We start from the raw sequence: 19,829 nt of genomic DNA on the forward strand, positions 1-19,829 counted from the left end.
GGGGATGAGCAGTAGCACCTTGTCCAGAGGGGCAGCGGTCCCCATAGAGTGCTGCTCACTCTAGAGTGTGGCAGGAAGAGGGCAGTGGTGGCAGATATGCTGCAGTGTGTGGTTGTCATTCGGGGACGACACTCATCATGTTAATGACAGCAAGGTAGAGGTCACCTCAAATCAAGTCAGGGTTCTGTCACCGAGGAGGGGATGCCAAGTAATCATAAGCAACCAGCAGTCTCTGACCCCATGCATGTCATTTCAACTAATTACGACCAGATTAACTCAACTTTAGATGTTATCAGAGGCCAACCAAAATCCTGAGTAAGAAAATTTCATATATACTTTTGCTTCTGGAAGCATATAAATTTAAGAGTTAAAAAAATCAATAGCTGGTGAACTGCCAAAACATTATAGATGTTTCCTTTTAATAACAGTCAGAGGCAAACCAGGATGCATACAGTTTTGTCATCTCTTGCACTAGGAAAGGACCTCCACTTCCACTCTTAACCGACTTGTTTAGGATTCAATTTTCCCTCTCCTCTGACTTCAAGCTATTAAAAATGAATGGAAAGAGTTAATCTATGTCAAACTCGCAAGTGTTTCCAATGGAAAACACTTCATGCTCTCTCATTCTCTCAGAAAGCCACAAGCAAATCAGGTTTGACAGCTGACCTCGATAGAATTTTTCCCCCCTCTTTTTCGATGGGAGGGAGGGAAGAGAAATTGACTTATGATAAAATAGGAACATTTAATTTCAAAATTTCCCAGGGTATTCTTTATAACTGATGCTTCTCTATTAGTCTATTCTACCACTGATGGGAGAAGGAGGAGTCAAGAATAATGGGTTTCTGGCTTAGGTGCTTGGGCAGATAGAGGAGTAAATGAAAATGAGTTCAATATTGGACATATTTAGTCCACGATGCCTGAGGGATATGCAAGTAGTTAAGCAAATCAAAATGAATGCCTGGCACTTGAAAGACACATCTAGCTGGAGTTACTTTGAAAGTCATCAGGATATAAAAGTTAAAGTGTGGTGAGATGTGATTTTCCAGGAAAAGAGAGAAGGCAGAACCCTAGGGAACACCATCATTTAGAGCAGTGTTTCTCAAACTTGGATCCACAAATGGGTCACCGGGGATCTTGTCAGAAAGCAGATTCTGACTCAGTAGGTCTGGGGTGCGACCTGCATCCTGCATCTTTGGTCCAAACTCTCAGGTGTGGCTGATGCTGCATGGCCTGAGACCACACTTAGAGTTGCAAGGATTTTGAGGACTGCAAATACAGAAAGCACAGAGAAATGGACCTGACGAAGAATTAGAGTTGTGAAAAGGGAAAGAAATAAGTCCAGAGACTGGGGCTGTGGAAATCGAAAAAGGAGAGAATTTCAATGAGGATGGGATCACATGGTGCAAAGACGTCAAAACCAAAGAAAACACTCGATTTAGCAAGTGAGAGACCATTTGATGACCTTCTACAGCAGTTTAAAAGTCTGAAGGCAGACTTCAGTGGGCCGAAGAATTAAGGATGTGAAGATAGTGACGATGGATTTTATATGCCTTTGAGAAGCAAAAACGCCAGCCGTGGCCCCAGCATTACTCTGGTGGTTCCCGAAGAAGGAAAAGTGAATGGTCTCCTGTTGGCAAGGTTCCATGTGGTGCTTTGCAATTGTCACTATTAAAGGGCCTTTTTACCTTGAACAAGAAGATTTAAAAGTAGCGAAGCATTTGTCTGCAATGTGTGCTTCCCAGTTTTCTGAGCAGAGGCTTAAACAAAACAAAACAACAACAAAAAAATGACATTAAATCTTTGTGGAGGGAGCCTGTGGATCATGCTCATAAAATCCTAACTAATCCTTGTATACACATGTGGAAAATGGAGGAAACACGTAAAAATTACAATAGTTGCATTATTATTGAGGGACTTTCAAATGTTTCTTACTTAAAAGAAAGAAATAATTTATCCATGTACATCCTTCACTTTAAAATATTTAACAAATATTTTGGATGTACAGTAAAAATCACAAGAGGAACCTAAGACTCTTACTTGCTTCTTAGCTACTTGATACAAAACACTGGAAATGTTTTCCTTTCTTTTTCTGAATCAACATGAGAACAATATACTAAGCATGTTCTATGATACTATAGATGGGCTCACTTACTTCTGATAGTATATTTCCTTTCTATTGCCAAGAAAATAAAATTAAATATTCTATTTGTGAAAGAATGAATGATCTTACTCAATAAATGCAGACAACTTACAATGTACTCTTGGGGTCCCTCCCTGCGTTTCTGATTTTGTTCTTACTCAAAAGCCATATTTGGAAATCACTTAATGAACTAAGCAAATCTGCAAAATTGTTTTTAAATGCCTAAGAAAACACTTCAGCACCACGATATCAACACCAGGACTTTTTCTATTCCAACACAATGGCACAAATATTTCTTTCTGAATTATATCTGAAGGTGAATTATTCAAGCAATTTTCTTAATAGTTGGAAAATGGTATTGGTGAATTCATGCATTTAATCACAGATAATTTAATGTAGGCCACTACATATCTCTATCTACTTTATTCTGTTAAAAGTGAAAGCCTAAAGAGAAATGTGTTCCTGAGAACCTAAATGCCTTCAAGTAATTGAGTCTAACGGGCTCAGGGTGCTTTGGATAGACAAGGGGCAGGAGCACACACACACCCATCCACGGCATGGAAAAAGCAGTTAATAATGACCCATGTGTCATTATTCATAAAATACTATTAAATATGCTAATAGGCCAAAACAAAAGTCTCTGCTTTTGTAAGGCTCTGACCTAAATTTCTGCCTGGGAAACTACACAGAAACTATTTGGCTTCTCACTTTCTATTATGTATAGGAAATCATTAGCAGGAAAAATTTAAAGAAAATAAGGGATTACAAACCAAAGCAATAAATTAGCTGTGAAAGACAGAGCTCATTTTACAATACCTTTTCCCAAATTGAGTATTTTCACTTCTTGAATTTTTCCATTAAGAGAAAAATGTTATGTTATTATGTTTTTATAATTGCAAGACCTAGGAACTGTTGATTCCCATACTTTGAGCCCCACTACCAGTATAGCCTGCTCCCACATCCTTCCTTTCCCTCTGCCTCAATGGGTCCCTCTCAAATACTCCCTCCCTCTCCTTTCCCAGGTAAACCAACAGTAGTGTTCTAAGCTTCATATTCCCACAACATTCTTGATTTTTCACGAAGCATCACTGCAAAAATCGCTCCTTCTTTACCATGCTCTACAGTTTCCAACATTTTTTTTTTATTTCCCTTTTTCTCCTTTCATAGAAAGACGTCTTCAAGTTGCGTATAAGTTGTGAGCTCCAACAAGCTTCAGACGTATGTTGCATGTCTATGAACTAGTAAGATCTGCCTGATATCTTTGTGCACGAGGACCTGAGAAGCCTTCCATTCTAAGAGGTGTTATGTCAATGATTTAGTTGTCAGAGGGCAGAGACAGTTTGACTCTAACAGGGTTGTTACTCCCAGCAGACTTCCCTACAGACTTGCTTTGAGTCTTATAGTGAATGGCAGCACTGAGGATAAAAAACTGGAAATCTGTTTTACCAGTTTTGTTGGGGCACACCCTGCAGTGATTTTGTGTCTGTACAACAGAGAATAACACTGAGAGGAAAGAAAGGTACTCTCTGACACATTACATCACAACAGAACATCATCCCCTGCAACACCTATTGTCCACAGTAGTTCAGTCAAGTCAGGGTCCAATAAGAGGCAGGTCCTGAAATACCCAGTTTAGTGCTTTTTAGTGAATATGGAGATACCCAGGAAGAAGATGGAGCAGAAAGATAGGAGAAAAGTCAAGGAAGCCTCATGGAAACCAAACACAACAGAAATGGTTGGGAACCCAGGGAGTCAACTTCACAGAGGTCTAAAGTCATACAAATAAAAGCCAGTAAGGCATGTGTTCATCTCTCATAGGAGTGACTTTCATTCTGTGCAATTAATATGTATTGGAACCAAAATTCTCTTGATTACTGAAAAGGTACATAGACATCAATTTCATTATACTTGGTTTTTAGGTAAGGCACATTCCAAAGATTTCTGTGTGTCTGTTTCTATACACAACAAACTAAAAGGGAGCAAAATATCAGAAAGAGAATATTATTTAGACTGATGAGTAAAGATCAAATGTTTTCTAAAAATGAATGTTTACTTCATTTTAAGTATTCTCAAATTTGCATTTGTGACTAGTTATAAATCTACATTATTATCTGATCAATATCTACAGGATCTTGCTTTCTTACTTACATTCTCATCAGCACCCAAAATTTCATAAGGTTTTTAGCATAGAACTTTCCATTAAGACTTAGGGTTATTTGCATTTGAATATTCATGCTCTCAATCCCATTTGAGAAAGTAAAGCAACATATATAGCATATACACAATTCCAATCTCTGAGGAAACGGTGATCTGTTTTATTTTGTCTTGAAAAACAGTAGTATTTTACTAAAATATACCAATTTATTTGTTAGAAAAACAATATAGATTCATCACTGAGAAAAAAATCAGAAAATTCTCTAGCACTAGACCACATGGTTATGCTGAAAAACAAAGGTAACAGAAATCTTAAAGATCATTCTCATTGGACCTCCTTATCTCACAAACAAAAAACTGGGACTTAGAATTACCTAATGGCAGACCCAGTACTAGAATCTTCACCTCCTAACTATAAGCCCAGTGCTATTCCCACCCTAGCAGAAAACTGAGTCTTTGGGTTTCTCTTACATCAGTTTCTAGGATGTTGCTTTAAAAGGCTCAGAGAAGGAATCAGGTTCTCTTTCTCAACCCCTACCTCCTTTACAATATCCCACCCAACCATAAGCATTGATTTAAGGCAGATTCTCTTCTTAGCTATTGAGGAGATACTACGGACAATTCTCTTAAAAAATTCAGGAAAGTGAAGCAGATTCTACAACCCATTGTAAGAACTGGGTGCTCGTTAATTTCCATCATTCCTGTCTACACTTGAGGTTTTATCTCAAATACTTCTTAAGAGGAAGTATGTTTTCCTTGTGCAACCTGGAAGAATTCTTAACACCATTTGGACTTTGTCACCTTCTACCATACTCAATTTTCTTCACAGTAACTGAGTAAAGTTGACCACATATCACATATCATTGGATAAAGAATTCCCCTTAGGTTTCAGACCTGACCTGCATAGACAATATTTTACTTTGCACTTTGTCCACTCAGAGAAATGGATCATTTTCACCTGCACTATAACATACTACTGCATGGATAAGCAAGTGCCAGAAGAAAGGAAGGAAGGAAGGAAGGAAGGAAGGAAGGAAGGAAGGAAGGAAGGAAGGAAGGAGCTCTGAAGATATGTATTAAGCAAGAAAGAATTTCAATACATTAACATTGAAAAGTGAAAAAAACTTTGATTTTTTTCCTTAGTCATGATCATTACGCTCACTGCCAAATTTCTAGGAAATTCACCAAGTACCTGATTTCATAATCATTAGCTATGAAGAGGAAAATTAGAGCAGCAAAATGTAAAGCAGCTAATTATATGACCGTAGTGAAAGAAGAGCCAAAGAGAAGACGAGGGGATGAATTATGACCAGGTTCTCTCACTGCATCTGCTGAGTAAGAGCTTGAGGTGGAAATCCCATATTGAATTCCTTGTTCCATTGGGTTGAGTTACATACAGTGCCAGAAGCGCTTGCAGACTTAAGAAGACTTCCATTGCCTTTCTTTTAATTTGACAACAGGAGGAAAAGACACTGTCAGAGAGTTCCTTGTCATCTTTTGAGTTGGTGTAAAGATACAGGAAAGTTCAACCACTTACTACTGTGGCTGAACTTCCCATCAAGACCAGTTTTGCGGGTAGTATTTCTAAAACAGCAAGCACTGAGGCTGGCTGACATACCAAGTTAAATTCTCACTCAACCAGATAAAACCTTCAGCATTATTTACAGACCAGAGTTAGATTTCCCCATATCCAAATTTAGTATATGTGCTGCCGAAGCGAGTACAATTTTCACTATATCCAGAGATTACCAAATTATTTGTACAACCACTAATTTTCAACATTTTCCACTTGCCTCACAAATTTTAAATATGCCAATGCTATTTTTATTCCCTCTCTAGTTTATTTGGTTCTTAAAACTGATGCTTAAAATAATTTCCTCATTAGCAGGAGAAAAATACATAAAAAAGAAGAAACTCTCAAGAAAAACTTCCTACCTAGATTTAATCAATAGAGTTATGAGAGCTCTACAATTCAAAGGTGGTACTTTTAAGTATCACTCGAAGAATACGTAGATGCATGTTACATGAGTCATAGCTATACCCTGACAGACATTAGGACAGCACTTGCAGTGGGGTGTTCCAGGAAAGCAATGGACGATAGGAGATGCGGTATCTGAAGGTGACAGCAGAGAATGGTGAAAGGGACTTTCAGAGGTCAGACAAGGGAGGTGATGAGGGAAACTCAGTGAATTACATAGATTCTCACTGGTAGAGACTCCCTGTCCATGACCCTTTTACCCTTGGTTTTTGACCACTTCCCTAACCCAGCCTGTCCTGACAACAGCCAGTGGAGGAGACCCCAAGTACACTGACATGTGGAAGTCATGTCAGCGGCACAACCAGGTTTGGTTTCAGTCAGGCCACTGAAGTCTCAGTGGAAAGGTTTTCTTTCTTTCTTCTTTTTTTTTTTTTTTTTCTGTCAATAACACATTCATACCAACAGAACGGGAAGTAGACAAGTTCAGTACAAGTTCAACTTCCACCCCACCTCTTCCCTCTGCCAGGTTCGAGGCAGGCAGCAGGGCCTAAACTTAGTTTCATGTTACACCCACACATACTTCAGCTCAATTGTAAAGCAAGGTCATCAGACAGCATATAAAACATGAAATACAAATCAGAGTTCTTGTGTATCTATCGCCGGGAGATCTAATCACTGGCAAATTCTATCTTTCGGGATTGTAATCTTTGGCTCACCTCCGCTGTCTGCCCAGATGGCCGGTAGGTGGGGGGTGCGGGACCAGACCTTCCACATCACAGGCAGAGTATGCTCATCACCGTCGCTGTGACAAACAGCCTGAAGCGACAATATGACAGCAAAAGCAGATGGGAGTCATAGTGTTAGTCATTTCCCATATTTCCTCATTTTTTACAGGCCAAGAAGACCACGGATGATATTTCAAGTGAGATGTCAGTGACCAGCAGGGATATCATGCCAGCAGTAGTGATGAAATGGGGGCTGGGAGGTGGGGACGGGGGCCTTGAGCGAGGCCAGCTGGACATGATAAATGTCAGATTAGATCAACAGTAAAGTCATACACATGATAAATAGAAATGGCAGGCAGTGAACTACAAGGAAGGCTATAGATATTTGTGTTTGATGAGACCACACCAGCATTTCAAAGGTGCTTGATGCAGAAAGGGATTTCCATGGCCCAGTAAATTTGAGAAAAACTGGGTGAAACGTAAATTGGCTTCTTTGCACAGCGTTTCTCAGAGCCTTCAGCATGCTATTATGCATTGCAAATCTCCCAAAGATAATTTCACAGTGAAACTCTTTTATTATGGACATCTATTAACACCTCATGGCACATGTGCTCCATTTGATAAATGCTAGACTAGATAATTACTGTATTTGCATGAGAGGCTTTAAGAAAATAATTATGGGCATTTCTTTCAGTTCCATTATTTTAGTTTCTACTATTCATTCAGGTAGCGATAGTGCTACAGGATAAAACCGATGACATTAGAAAAACTGACCCAGAAAAAAGAGAACTGATATGAAGCAACTAAGTGTGGATCTAATAATAATTGGCCAGTAAGCCGTCATCTAAATGCTTCCAAAAACAGAAAGCAATTTCTGGAAAGTACAGAACATGGTTGAGTAAAGATTTGCGGATGTGAAAGAACCCGGAAGAAATTGCTAATGAAATTTTCATTTGTTTAATTAACTTAAATGTAGTTTCAAAAATTTGTGTAATTGATAAAATGTTATAAATGAAAATGTGATTATTATATTATCCCCAATAATAGCTACTTCCTCATTAGGGTATATATCAAGATACTCGCTTCCATTAAATAGTCACTGACATCTCTCTTCAAATATCAGCAGATACAGTCTGCAACAATAGGGCAAATAGACTACCCTTGATATTTAAAAAAAAAACAAAAAACCAAGAGGCCCATGAATATACTGTATAATGTGCTTTTAAAAACTTGAAATCTATAAAAGGAAACATGAATAAAATAGTTAACTTTAAATAGTAACAAATTGTTCTCGTGCAAAGAAATGGCAATGTTTTAAATTCTCTTATCAAAGAAATATTTTCAGAAATATAGAGCTGAGTATTTTTCAGAAATTTTTTGCTATTTAATATATATTGCAAACTGAGTAGCTATACCCTTAATGTAAGCTGTTAAATTTTAATTAGGCAAATTTGTTTTATTCTGAAATATAAATATGCTCATATATTCAATACTAGTACAACAGTGTGAGATTGGGGAGTGGTGAGAGTGAACAAGAATGACTGGCTGTGAAGCTTTGCAGTTGTTATCAAAAGCAAATTGCTAGGAATTTTTAAACTCATTTGATGGTGTCTTAGAACATAAGAGTCTGACTCTGTGACTCTTTCTCTCTCTCACTCACTCTCACACAAAAAGAGATGTGTGTGTATATGTATGTATGTATGTATATCTATCTATCTATATACAGATATAGATAGATAGATATAGTATATATACTATATGTATATGTATATATTCTACTTCTTGTTTTTTTCACTTAAACTTTATTGGAGGTCAAGTCATATCAGTGCATCTAAAGCTGCATCATGAATCTCTTTTAAATGACTGCTTAATACTTTTAACGAATCTCCTTTATTTCTGTTACTTGAATGCTTATGTGGAGTGGTGAAACAGAGAACTACTAGTGTAACAAAATAATCAAATAAGAAATTATTTTCTGTTCTCAGAGATATAAGAAAAAAGTATTTTTTTCCGTCTCCAGCTTAAGATAATAGCCAAGCTTGAGACCCAAGCAATTTATGACTTTGGTATTCAAGGGGTGGAACTGATGATGTGAAGCCTGTGAAGACAATTTCTCCTGCAGGTTTTATGTGAGAATCTAAACTTATTATGAAAGGCTGATCCTTAAGTTTGAATAGAGGAAAGAACCCGACCTGCCATGGAGAGGATCCTAAGACTCACTTTGGTCGGGGCGTTCTCTACTATAGCAAAGACTCATGCTGCCCTTCCATGTAGCACATGATAGGAAATGGTTGTGGGAAGCCTTAGCCCAGTTTTTTGTAAAGCAGAGCCTGGGGCAAAGATTAAGTTGGTAAACCTTGGGAGATGCAAGCCAAGGGAGTTAGGGTAAGAAAAAAAGGAGAGATAGGAGGCATGGAAAGAGGGGAAACACATGATGCAATGAGTTACTAGCTGAATATGACTTCAGAAACCGTGACGAGAGATACCAGCTTGCTAAGCAGACATGTTCACTTAGCATGAAGGTTGTCTCCAGTGGTGTTTACAAGGTGCCAATAAAGAGCCAATAAAGACAGGTAATTGATCTCGGCTCCCTCCCATTTCCCACTTTTCATTGCTCAAGGTTCACCCCAAAAGGAGCTAACTCCCCCGCCTGAACTTCTGGATTTCACTACCAACCATCCCCTTGATGGTACTCAGGAAATCATATCCCACATCCTGCCACATGGTATATCATCCAAGCCTAAAACAGTGGGACAGCAAGGTTCAGGCGGGGCACCAGCCAAGTGAGATGAAGGAGGCGGCAACTGGGAGAATCTGAAAAATCATACAAGGTCTGTGTTCCAACCGAGTGGAGGGTCAAGCCTGAACGCAGCAATGGTAAAGACAATTATGACCACGCTTCAAAGTCTCATTTTTCATGCAGGTCCTGGTATGATCCCAGGGATCTAAAACCCGACAGCTTAGCTAGAGATGAAGGCTCAGAGTCAGATTAAATTTGCTATTTTTAAAGTAAAGCAATGTAACGTCTATCATTGAAAGTTGGGAAGGAAATTCACATCAGCTATACTAGGAAAAATGCAACGTAATCATATAGCGTATCGCAACTGCTCATTTTACTAATTCAAATTTATTTACAATCCCCAGCAACCTTCCTAAAATTAAGTATATAAAGACAGTCATAAAGAATTTTGTTGACATTTCTGATTTTGATGGACGAAGGGAGCAAAAATATCATGAAAAGAAATTATTTGTGTTTTAGCATCTCTCCTTTATTTTTCTTTGAGATATTACTCTGCTTTCTAAAGAGCAGTGACTTCAGATTCCACTGAGAAATAAATACATGCCAGATATTGTGTTAAACATTTCACTTATAGTATCTTATTTGATCATCATAACAATCCCTTGTGGTAGTATTACTTGTCTACATTTTACAGAATTTAAGTGTAGAAACTAGGGTTCTAGAGAGATTGAGTTGCTCAAAGTCATACTGCTGGAAAATAGCACAGACAGATCTGAGAGAGAAGATGAAAAGCACCAAAAAATAATAAATCATCAATGTTTGTGAGAATATGTTAGTAAACACTAAGAATGGCATATACTATTTTCATTTACCTGCTATGAACCTTAAGAAGGATTTAATACCTTGATGAACCTTAAGTAAGGTTTAATAATAACTTTGTACCAATCTGAAGTTACTCATATGAGACTCATTTTTCCTCTCAGTAAGACACACAGCATTTAAAAAAAAATAGAATTAGCATTAAGTCACAAATTTTTTAAATAATCTAATTAATAAATCCACCATCTGGAGGTCAAATGTACATCACAACCGACTCAGGAATTCAAATGTTAGAATTTGATCAAGTTAAATGTTCTGAATTTCTGCAGCTAAATCTGGCATCAACAAGTGAAACGTGGCATATTTTCAGCATATCTCACCGTTTTCACTATTTGTATACAAGTACTTTGTAGTATATTATGAACTTTATTGCAGATATTCATTATTAAATATGATGCTGAAAATGGGGTTTTATTTTCTTCTTCCACATTTGCTCAGAAATGGCAGGAACAAACATGTGAATAGATCTGAGCACAACAGTGAATCATAAAACACAATGACTATTATTAATATTTAGCACAACTGGAGAAGTTTTTATTTGCATAGTTACCTACCATCATTTTTGTCTCAGAACTTTGAAATGACACAGAGCAGTCACTGGAATGTTTTTCATTATTTTTGAAAAATGTCTTCAACAGTGATAAGAATGCCTTGGAATTTGGCTTAAAGAGATATCTTTTAGGGTTGAGCATTTGACCTTTCAGAAAAAGCAGGGAAGGTTTTTCATTTTTATATGTATAAGTCTGGAAAAATGGAGTGCATTATGTGTCAGCACCCACTTTGTCATGCTTTCTGCTCCACTATAGAAGGTTTTGAACAAACACAGGCAAATGTGCATGAGTGCATTAAATTCAACATATTGCTCTGTCCCAAATCCATAATAAGAATAGTTCAGATTCATCTGAAACAATTTCTACAAAATTATCCAAATGGACACAGAAAACTCAGCTCCTATCTGATCCCAGGGTCCTGATGTGTTTGTGAGAAAGCAAGAAATCATTTCCTTTTTTTAGTTTTCTGATGACTATTAATCATGAATGGTGTGAAAACAAAGAAAGTGAAAAACAAAGACAGTAAAGTTTTAAAACACAGGATTAAAAATTCCTTTTTGATATTGCCTCCCTGGGAACAGCCAAGGTGATTTTTCTACACTGTAACTCTGATCACATCTCTCCCAATTGAGGCCATTGATGGCTCCCCACTTCTCTTGTCTAACCAAATTCCCAGCTTATTTCACTTCCTAGGCTCCCCTGAGCTAATATTCCAGCCATACTCTCCACCTGAAATCCCACAAAGCACCATGCTCTTTCTTCCTTTTTGTCCTCAGCATAAGATGTTTCCCATGCATTTGATGCCCTCTCCCCACTTCACTTGTTGAATCCCTGAGTCTCCTGCTGGTCATGGCTCAGCCATTACAGCCTCCTGGATTTCTTACATGAGCTTCCTCCTCTATATGCTTCAACAGCATCCTCTACGAAATACAGGATAATCACATAACATACAGTACTTACTCGCCTGTTTGCTTCTCACTCTCCTCCTATAGGCTGTTAGTCTCTTCAATGCAACGTCTGGGACTTGCACCATGTAATATCCTCAGTGCTTGGTTTAATGCCTGAAATATAGTAAACGCTCATTTATTGAGTGAATAAATGGAAATCATACTACCCTCAAACTATCTATAAGTGACTAATGTGTGACAGGGCAAATTTAAAATTCTGTATTAGTCTGTGACAGACTAATTACATTTTATTTCCATTTTATTTTCTGCCATTCTGGCAGATGTTATAGGTTAATTTGTTTGATATCTGTTATGATGTATACCTGCTCAGGGTTCCATTTCCCAGACTCTTCCTGGTGTGAAGCATGACTAGGAATGTGACCTTGAGAAGTTATTTCACCATTTTTCACCTGAGTTTCCTCATCTGTAAAATGAAGATGATTATAAATCCTTCTTCATGGTGTTGTTGGGAGGATGACGTATTGATAAAGCATGCATGACGCTTAGCACTGGACCAGGCATATACATAGCTAAAAACACCATAAATGTTTGCTATTGTAATGAATGCTTATCACACACAACTGACTGCCAATAAGTCTTATTTTATTTGGTGGTTTTCATCTGGGCAATTATCTTTCTATCTTGTCTCCTCATTTCCTCTTCAGTGAAATGATAAAATTGAAATAGACCATCTCTAAAGTCCTTTCAGCTCTAAAATATGTTAAAAAGTGTCCAGAGAACTATGAATTTGTATTAATAATAACCCACAATGGAAAGCGGGCAGGATAGGAGAGGGGTGCCGAGGAGGGCATAGGAGGGATATAATGAACAGGGAAGGAATGAGTTCTAAAACATTTCCCAGAAGAGCAGTTAGGGGCATTGAAAGCAGGAAACATGCTCAAACAAACAAACAAACAGCATTGCATTTTCATTTCTTCCTGTCAACTGCTTCAGCCACTGAGGGCAAGATACATACCCCTCATGATAACTTTAGCCTTTGTAGATTTATAATGTCAATTCTATGCACAGATTGAGGCAGACAATAGAACAGTCTGTCTCTAGTCTCACCATGGAAGCAGCAGAAAGGATGCTATTGTAAAACTTACAAAGTCACTATTTAATTAAGTTGAGTCATTTAGGATTGCATTTGGCTGTATGGAATAGAAACTAACTAGAGTGGCTTATACAAACAGGAGCCTGTAGATCTCATTTTAAAGGACACTGAAGCAAAATAGTCCAGGGCTGAGACAACTTGGTGCAGGGAACCAAGCTCCTTCTATATCATGTTTTGTCATCCTTAACATGTGACCTTTGTCTTTATAATCACAAGACAGCTGCTGTACCACCAGGTATAAAGTTCTCATTCCAAGCAGGAAGAAGAGGGGAGGACAAAGGGCAAAAGACACACACCAGCTGAGATTTTCCCCTTTAATTAGAAAAAGTGGGGTTTTATTTCCTGGAAGCTCCAGCAGTAGACTTCCTTTTATACTTTATTGGCTGAAATAGGGTCACATGGTCACCACTACTTGCAAGTAATTCTGGGTACATTGCCACGCCAAATAAAAGCATGGGATTCTTTTACTGAAGAAGATGGAGGAAATAGACTTGGTGCAGGGAATTAGCATGTCTACCGCTGGCCTCTTGGTCAGTAAATTAGGCTTGATTAGCACACAATTAAACATATACTATATGTGTTATTTTTTGACAGCTGAAATTAAATTAAGAGAAACAGGCTGACAACAAGACAATAATTTTATATTGCTGAGAAATTAATCAGGTCCAACCTTCCTTTCTCTTCTCCATGGTCTTCCTTCTATCTCCTGCCCTCCGCATAAACAGAAAATTGTGTTTAGCACATCAGAAACTACTACTACTGGGCAAAAAAACTTTCCAAATAGATTCAGATGGCATGTTACTTAACATTTTTCAAACAAACAACTTTCAAGCTTTTTACTCATTTTTGCCAGGTCTTCATACACACATTTCTTATGTTAAATTTGTCATATTGTTTCTCAATTTCTTGCTCATTTCTACCATCATTATTCTAAAGGTGAGAAAAGTAAATGTGTCCAGTTGTTAGGACCCTAGAGATTCCTAACTTACCAAAATTACTTTGTCTTTTCAATAGCCTGTGATACTTAGTCTAAAATGCAGGATGGCTCAGTATAGAGAATACACAGTATATGGAGAGGAAATCTCTACAAGTAAAAATACTGTGTTGACTTTAAAAAGAAAAAAAGAGATAATACATGAAAGGCACAAGTTTCCTATGTGTAGACATGCATCTAACTCAAAATACTTCTACAATGACATCTGGGAGATAATCAAAATATAACCAAAGGAGATAGCCCTAAATATCCAACATTCTATATTTTCTAAAAGAAAATATCCAGGAAATTCAAAGCCAGAGTTATATCAAAAATTGCCCTTAGCCTTGGAAAGTCAAAAATAACATCATGAAAACAGGAGACAGGCTTGGTGCAACCTGCTGAGAAGTAAGAAAAGAATGTGGCAGCTTACCCATATGTTTTGGGTCATTTATCATTTCCAAACAACTTAAACAAAGTTTCCCATGCGAAACAGATTCTCTAAACTTCAAGGATTATCCTGTATGTATAGGCTCCAAGAGCTTCTGCACACAATCACTAAAATTATATACAAAGTGAAGGTGATGGTTACATAGTAATTTGATCAGGACTTTAGCTTAGGATAAGCAAATCAGTTCTATTAATATAGGAAAAAAAGTATTCAGATTAATGAAAAGATGAAGCAACCAATAAAACCACAGTTTGAGACCTGGACAGATACAAATTACAAAACCTCTCAAACAACTCTATGCAGTCTATGACAAGGTAAGCAAGAACTTGGCACTAGCAAAGGTGTTCTCTGACCTCATGCTTTCAAAGAATTGTGTGCTCTTGTTTTTTGTTCTTGCTGTTGCTGTTGTTGTTGTTGTTTATTAACCTTTGAATGTTCTCTTGAATTGCTGAGTAAAACGTTTCTAGTTTCTCATTCTGTATTCTGGGGGCAAAGTATATCTGTTATGAAAATATAATTAGCCAACACAATTAACTGATTTCCAGAATCAGTTCAAGAAAACTAATGACTCATTTGTCCAAACTACCTGCCAGTATGGCTGGTTAAAATCTGTGTCAAGGAAATTAAAGAGCTTACTCTATTAATAAAAGTAGAGAAAATGCAATGGGAGTTGATATAAGCCACTAGCCCATTGGAAGGGATACATTTAAATAAGACCAAACAAATGCCAGTCACTGAAAAGAAAAATCTAGATTTGTCTTTCAATTGGCTGAAGAAATAAAATATACCAGTATATGCAAATGGCAGAATCTCTACTGGCCCACTACTAGATTCTCCCTCTAAGATGAAACCATTTACATTTTAAACCACAGTAACATCAAGTCTGAGCTGCCAAGATATTGATGCCCACTGTGGAAGAGACAGCATTCACCACATTTCCCAGTCTCCTTTGCAGTGAGGCAGAAATCATGTGACTGAATCCCCACTATGGGGATGTGGGTTGAAGTAGTGTATCGATGCTGGCTCAAGACAGTCGCAGTGTTTGTGAGTTGTCTACATTTGCTCTCTGCTATTGATGTGGCTAAAACCAAAGCCCTCCAAAATACAGTTTCATGGTGAAAGCAGTCCAGATCCCTCAGGCACTGTTGGAGGAAAGGCGCTGAGCAGACCTGCCTGACTTATCCTATGTCAAAAGCAGAACAGATTTGAGTTGCAATTAGATTTGAACTTAATTTGAGTGTGTTACTACATTTCTCTTCATTTAAAGGAATGAATGTTTCAGGCCAGGAGGGATTAGTACAAAATATCCAAAGTGATGAAAAGCAAAGACCTACAACCAAAATTACTCTACACAGCAAGGCTATCATTTAGAATTGAAGGCAAGATAAAGAGCTCCCTCGATAAGAAAAAGCTGAAGAAGTTCATCGCCACCAAACCAGTAGTATAAGAAATGTTAAAGGGACTTCTTTAAGAAGAAGGTGAAAAAAGTCAAAAATATAAATAAGAAAACATCACAAAGAAAAATATTCTCACTGATGTAGGCAGGCTCATAATAAAAGCAGTGGATCAACCAACATTAAAGCTAGTACAAAGATTAAAAGGCAAAAGTAGGAAGGTCAGGTGTAATTACAACAGTAAATTAAGGGACACACACATACAAACACACGCACACAAAAGAAGCAAAAAATAATGACACAAACGTGGAGAGGAAGAGTAAAAATGGTAGTGATTTTAGAATGTTTTGAACTTAAGTGATTATCAACTTAAAATAGACTGCTATAAAAACAGCTTGACATATATGAAGCACATGGTAACCACAAATCAAAAATCTACAAGAGATATACAAAGAAAAAGAAACACAAACACAACATTACAGAAAGTCATCAACATACAAGAGAAGAGAGCAAGAGAATAAGAAACTGAGAACTACAAAAACAACCAGAAAACAATGAATAAAATGGCAATAACTACATACCTATTAATAATTACTCTAAAAGTAAATTGAATAAATGTTCCAAAAGATGAATGAATAAAGAAGGTGCAGTACATATGTGCAATGGGATTTTACTCATCCATGAAAAGGAATGAAATCTTACCATTTGCACCAACATGGATCAACCTAGAAGGTATTATGCTAAGTGAATATGTCAGATAGAGAAACACAAATGCTATATGATTTCACTTATATGTGGAATCTAAAAAACAAAATAAATGAACAAACAAAACAGAAACAAACTCATACAGAGAACAAACTGATGGTTAGCAGATGGGGGGTGGTTGGGGGGCTAGGTGAAAAAGTGAAGGGATTAAGAAGTACAAATTGGCCATTACAAAATAGTCAGGGGGATGTAAAGTACAGCATAGGGAATATCGTCAATAATATTTTAATAACTATGTATGGTGTCAAGTGGGTATAAGACCTATCGGGGAACCACTCTGTAAGTTATATAAATGTCTAGCCACTATGCTGAAACTAATATAATATTGAATGCCAATTGTAATTGAAACATTTCAAAACATTAAATAAAAAAGAAATGTTTGGTCATATTGATGAAAGTAGAAATCTCTCTCTCTAAGAAAAGAATAAAAGAAGCCAGCAATTTGGCAAGTGAAGAAACAGATTAAATGCTCTTTACCCTAAGATGATTAAACAATAATAATTGCTTCCTTTGATGACTTAATAACATGACTTGTCATATATTTAAAAAATGGTAGATGAGTTCATTTGGCAAATATTTATTAAACCCTGCTGTCAGGTACTTTTCTAGGCATTTGACACATGTCAGAGAGCAAAACAGAATGAAGAGCACTGCCCTGCAGGAGCACACATTTCTGCCAATTGCCAAATTATCTTAAATCAATTCCTTTTTAAGTTATTGTTTTTCTCTTGATCAAATAGTTAAGAAGCTATTTCTCCAACAGTTCAAATTTTTATGCTCAATATAATTCAGTCAAATGTCATTACCTTTCCCATCCCTACCTTCAAAAAGAAAATTTGTTAAACATACATGTCTCTTGATGTTTTATGAAATCAGAGCTTTGGCTCTGAGTGGTTATAACCATGTATACATGCTGACCAAAAAGTCTTTAAAAGTGAATGCTATTGTTGGTCCCCATAGATGTTCTTTTCCGTGAAGATGGAATAGAGGCAAATGCTGTCAAAGAAATTGAAACAAGTAAGGAGTTTGGGAGATTGGTAATGTGCCTTCGTTATGGGCATTTAAAGACGGAAAGGAAGATGTTTTTCATGGTAATACACTACTTTGCATGTTACTATCAAACCTGCCAGTTCACATTTTAATGGTCTTAATAACTTCCTCTTGTTTTTGAATATAAGAAGTAACATCTTGTTACCAAGCTTGAGTATCTGTTCCCCTTCAACATGGAAGGATTCAAATGATCTCTTGTGCAAGTTTCTTTATCCGAAATTGGCTGCCTATTGAGACTGACATTCATAGAATTGCCCTTGCTCTCAAATGATAAGTCCTCAGAGACATCTTGCCATATATTTAGTCTATTTCAAAGATCAAAAAAATGGAAAAGAGCAGTAGAACTGTTAACACAACAGATTATCCTGCATTGTGTACAGGATATTCTGAGGCATATTACAGCTTGGCTTTATTTTTATTGGTTGATATTAAGATTAGCAAGCAACTGAATTCAGACAACATCCTTGTGTATGTGTGTATTTTCTGGGGATTGTGGCAGGAAGTAGATATTGGAAGTAATGTTCTCCCAAAGCTTGTAGAATAACAGGAAGCAACAGTTGAAAATTGCTATAATATTAATAATAGTAGCCACCATATATTGGGCATCTACTCCATGCCAGGTACTACATTTATGCTATCTCATTTAACCCTTAACATTTTTCTCACTTTTTAGATGAATAAACAGGAGCTCAGAGAGGTTGCACAAGCCCTAGACTCTAAAGCATCCAGCTAATAATTGACAGGACTGCTATTTGAATTTGGTCTGTCTGACATTATATCCAACATACTGTCAAATATACCATAAATCCTCCCAATGCAAGCTCATCTGGGCCAAGACAATTCCCATAAAAAAGAACACAAGACTGGGCAATTGGAGATGGTTGCCTGAGGGTCTCGATCTTTGGTCAGACAAGGGTTAAAGGCAAAGTCCCAATGTGAGGCTGAGTGACAGGTAAATTTACAAGCTAGCATAAAAGGAGTGATTGGGTACTAAAAACATGTCCACAGAGAAGACCCAAAGGGATAGAATTTTTTTTTTAATCTTGAACCATTGTTGTTATGGCTTAACTCTTGGAGCCTCTAACCTCCTTTAAATAGCATCCTGTTCTCCCTTAGGAAGAAGTCCAACACTTGCCCTGCACTGCTCGGAGCCCTCGGGCTTTCCCAGTGAGTCCATGGGTAACAGAGGCCTCTCTTTTAATCTGAATTGCAGCCTTCTAAAGAGAACCTAAACCTGCTCAACAGGTTCTGAAGTTTAAGAAGCCCCGGAACATCAGGACTGTTGACCCAGTTTTTAAAACCCTATTCAAAATACCCTCATCCTTGCCTTCCTCTTGACAGTCATGGGAAAGGGAGCTGAAGATGCCACACAGTAGATAACTACACTCTGATATCCAAGAGGCTATGAGGAGCTCCCGTATCAGGAGGCTGGGGTTTCTACAGCATTCACAGGCATTTAAAGCACCAGTTCATTATCCTCCCCTCTCTACTAGGTTCAGAACAAACTGAGAAACACACACAGGATTCAAACGAAGGATCACAAGGTCCGTCTTATTGCTGGTGGAGCTGGATTTAAAATAACATTTGGACCAGGTAGAAAGAAGTCACAGGCCCAAAATGGAGTCACGTTTGTTAACTTCCCCTAAGACTTACTACCTAAACTAACTGCAGTTTCAGCTCCTCTCAGGAGTGGAATTTTAAACCAATCCATCTGGAATTACCAGGTCAACACGAGTCAGGGAATCTGCCTGATAAGGCCCCCTGCCTTCCCCTATGAGAAGGTAACCTGCCTGAAATTAATCTCCTCTTCTAACTTCCTTGTTCCACTCCCTTTCTGCCTATAAAAACCTTCCATTTTGTACAACTCCTCGGAGCACGTTTCTATTTACTAGATGGGATCTTCCCAATTCATGAATCATTCAATAAAGTGAATTATGTTTAAATTTGGTTGAATTTTTGTTCTTTAAC

At 37.5% G+C, this 19,829-nt stretch overlaps 1 long non-coding RNA gene across 2 annotated transcripts in view; it reads right to left on the minus strand.

The window, feature by feature from the left end:
* Positions 1–12,230, minus strand: part of LOC141571714 (uncharacterized) — a 226,762-nt gene extending 214,532 nt beyond the window's left edge. For both annotated transcript variants that reach the window (XR_012496749.1, XR_012496750.1), the window contains exons 1-2: positions 12,128–12,230; positions 6,989–7,088 (exon numbers count right to left, since the gene is read on the minus strand). This is a non-coding gene — a long non-coding RNA (uncharacterized LOC141571714). The remainder of the gene's footprint in view (positions 1–6,988; positions 7,089–12,127) is intronic.
* Positions 12,231–19,829: the final 7,599 nt, after the last annotated feature.

The sequence above is a fragment of the Rhinolophus sinicus genome, linkage group LG05 (genome assembly GCF_036562045.2).
Source record: "Rhinolophus sinicus isolate RSC01 linkage group LG05, ASM3656204v1, whole genome shotgun sequence".
NCBI classification, from domain to species: domain Eukaryota; kingdom Metazoa; phylum Chordata; class Mammalia; order Chiroptera; family Rhinolophidae; genus Rhinolophus; species Rhinolophus sinicus.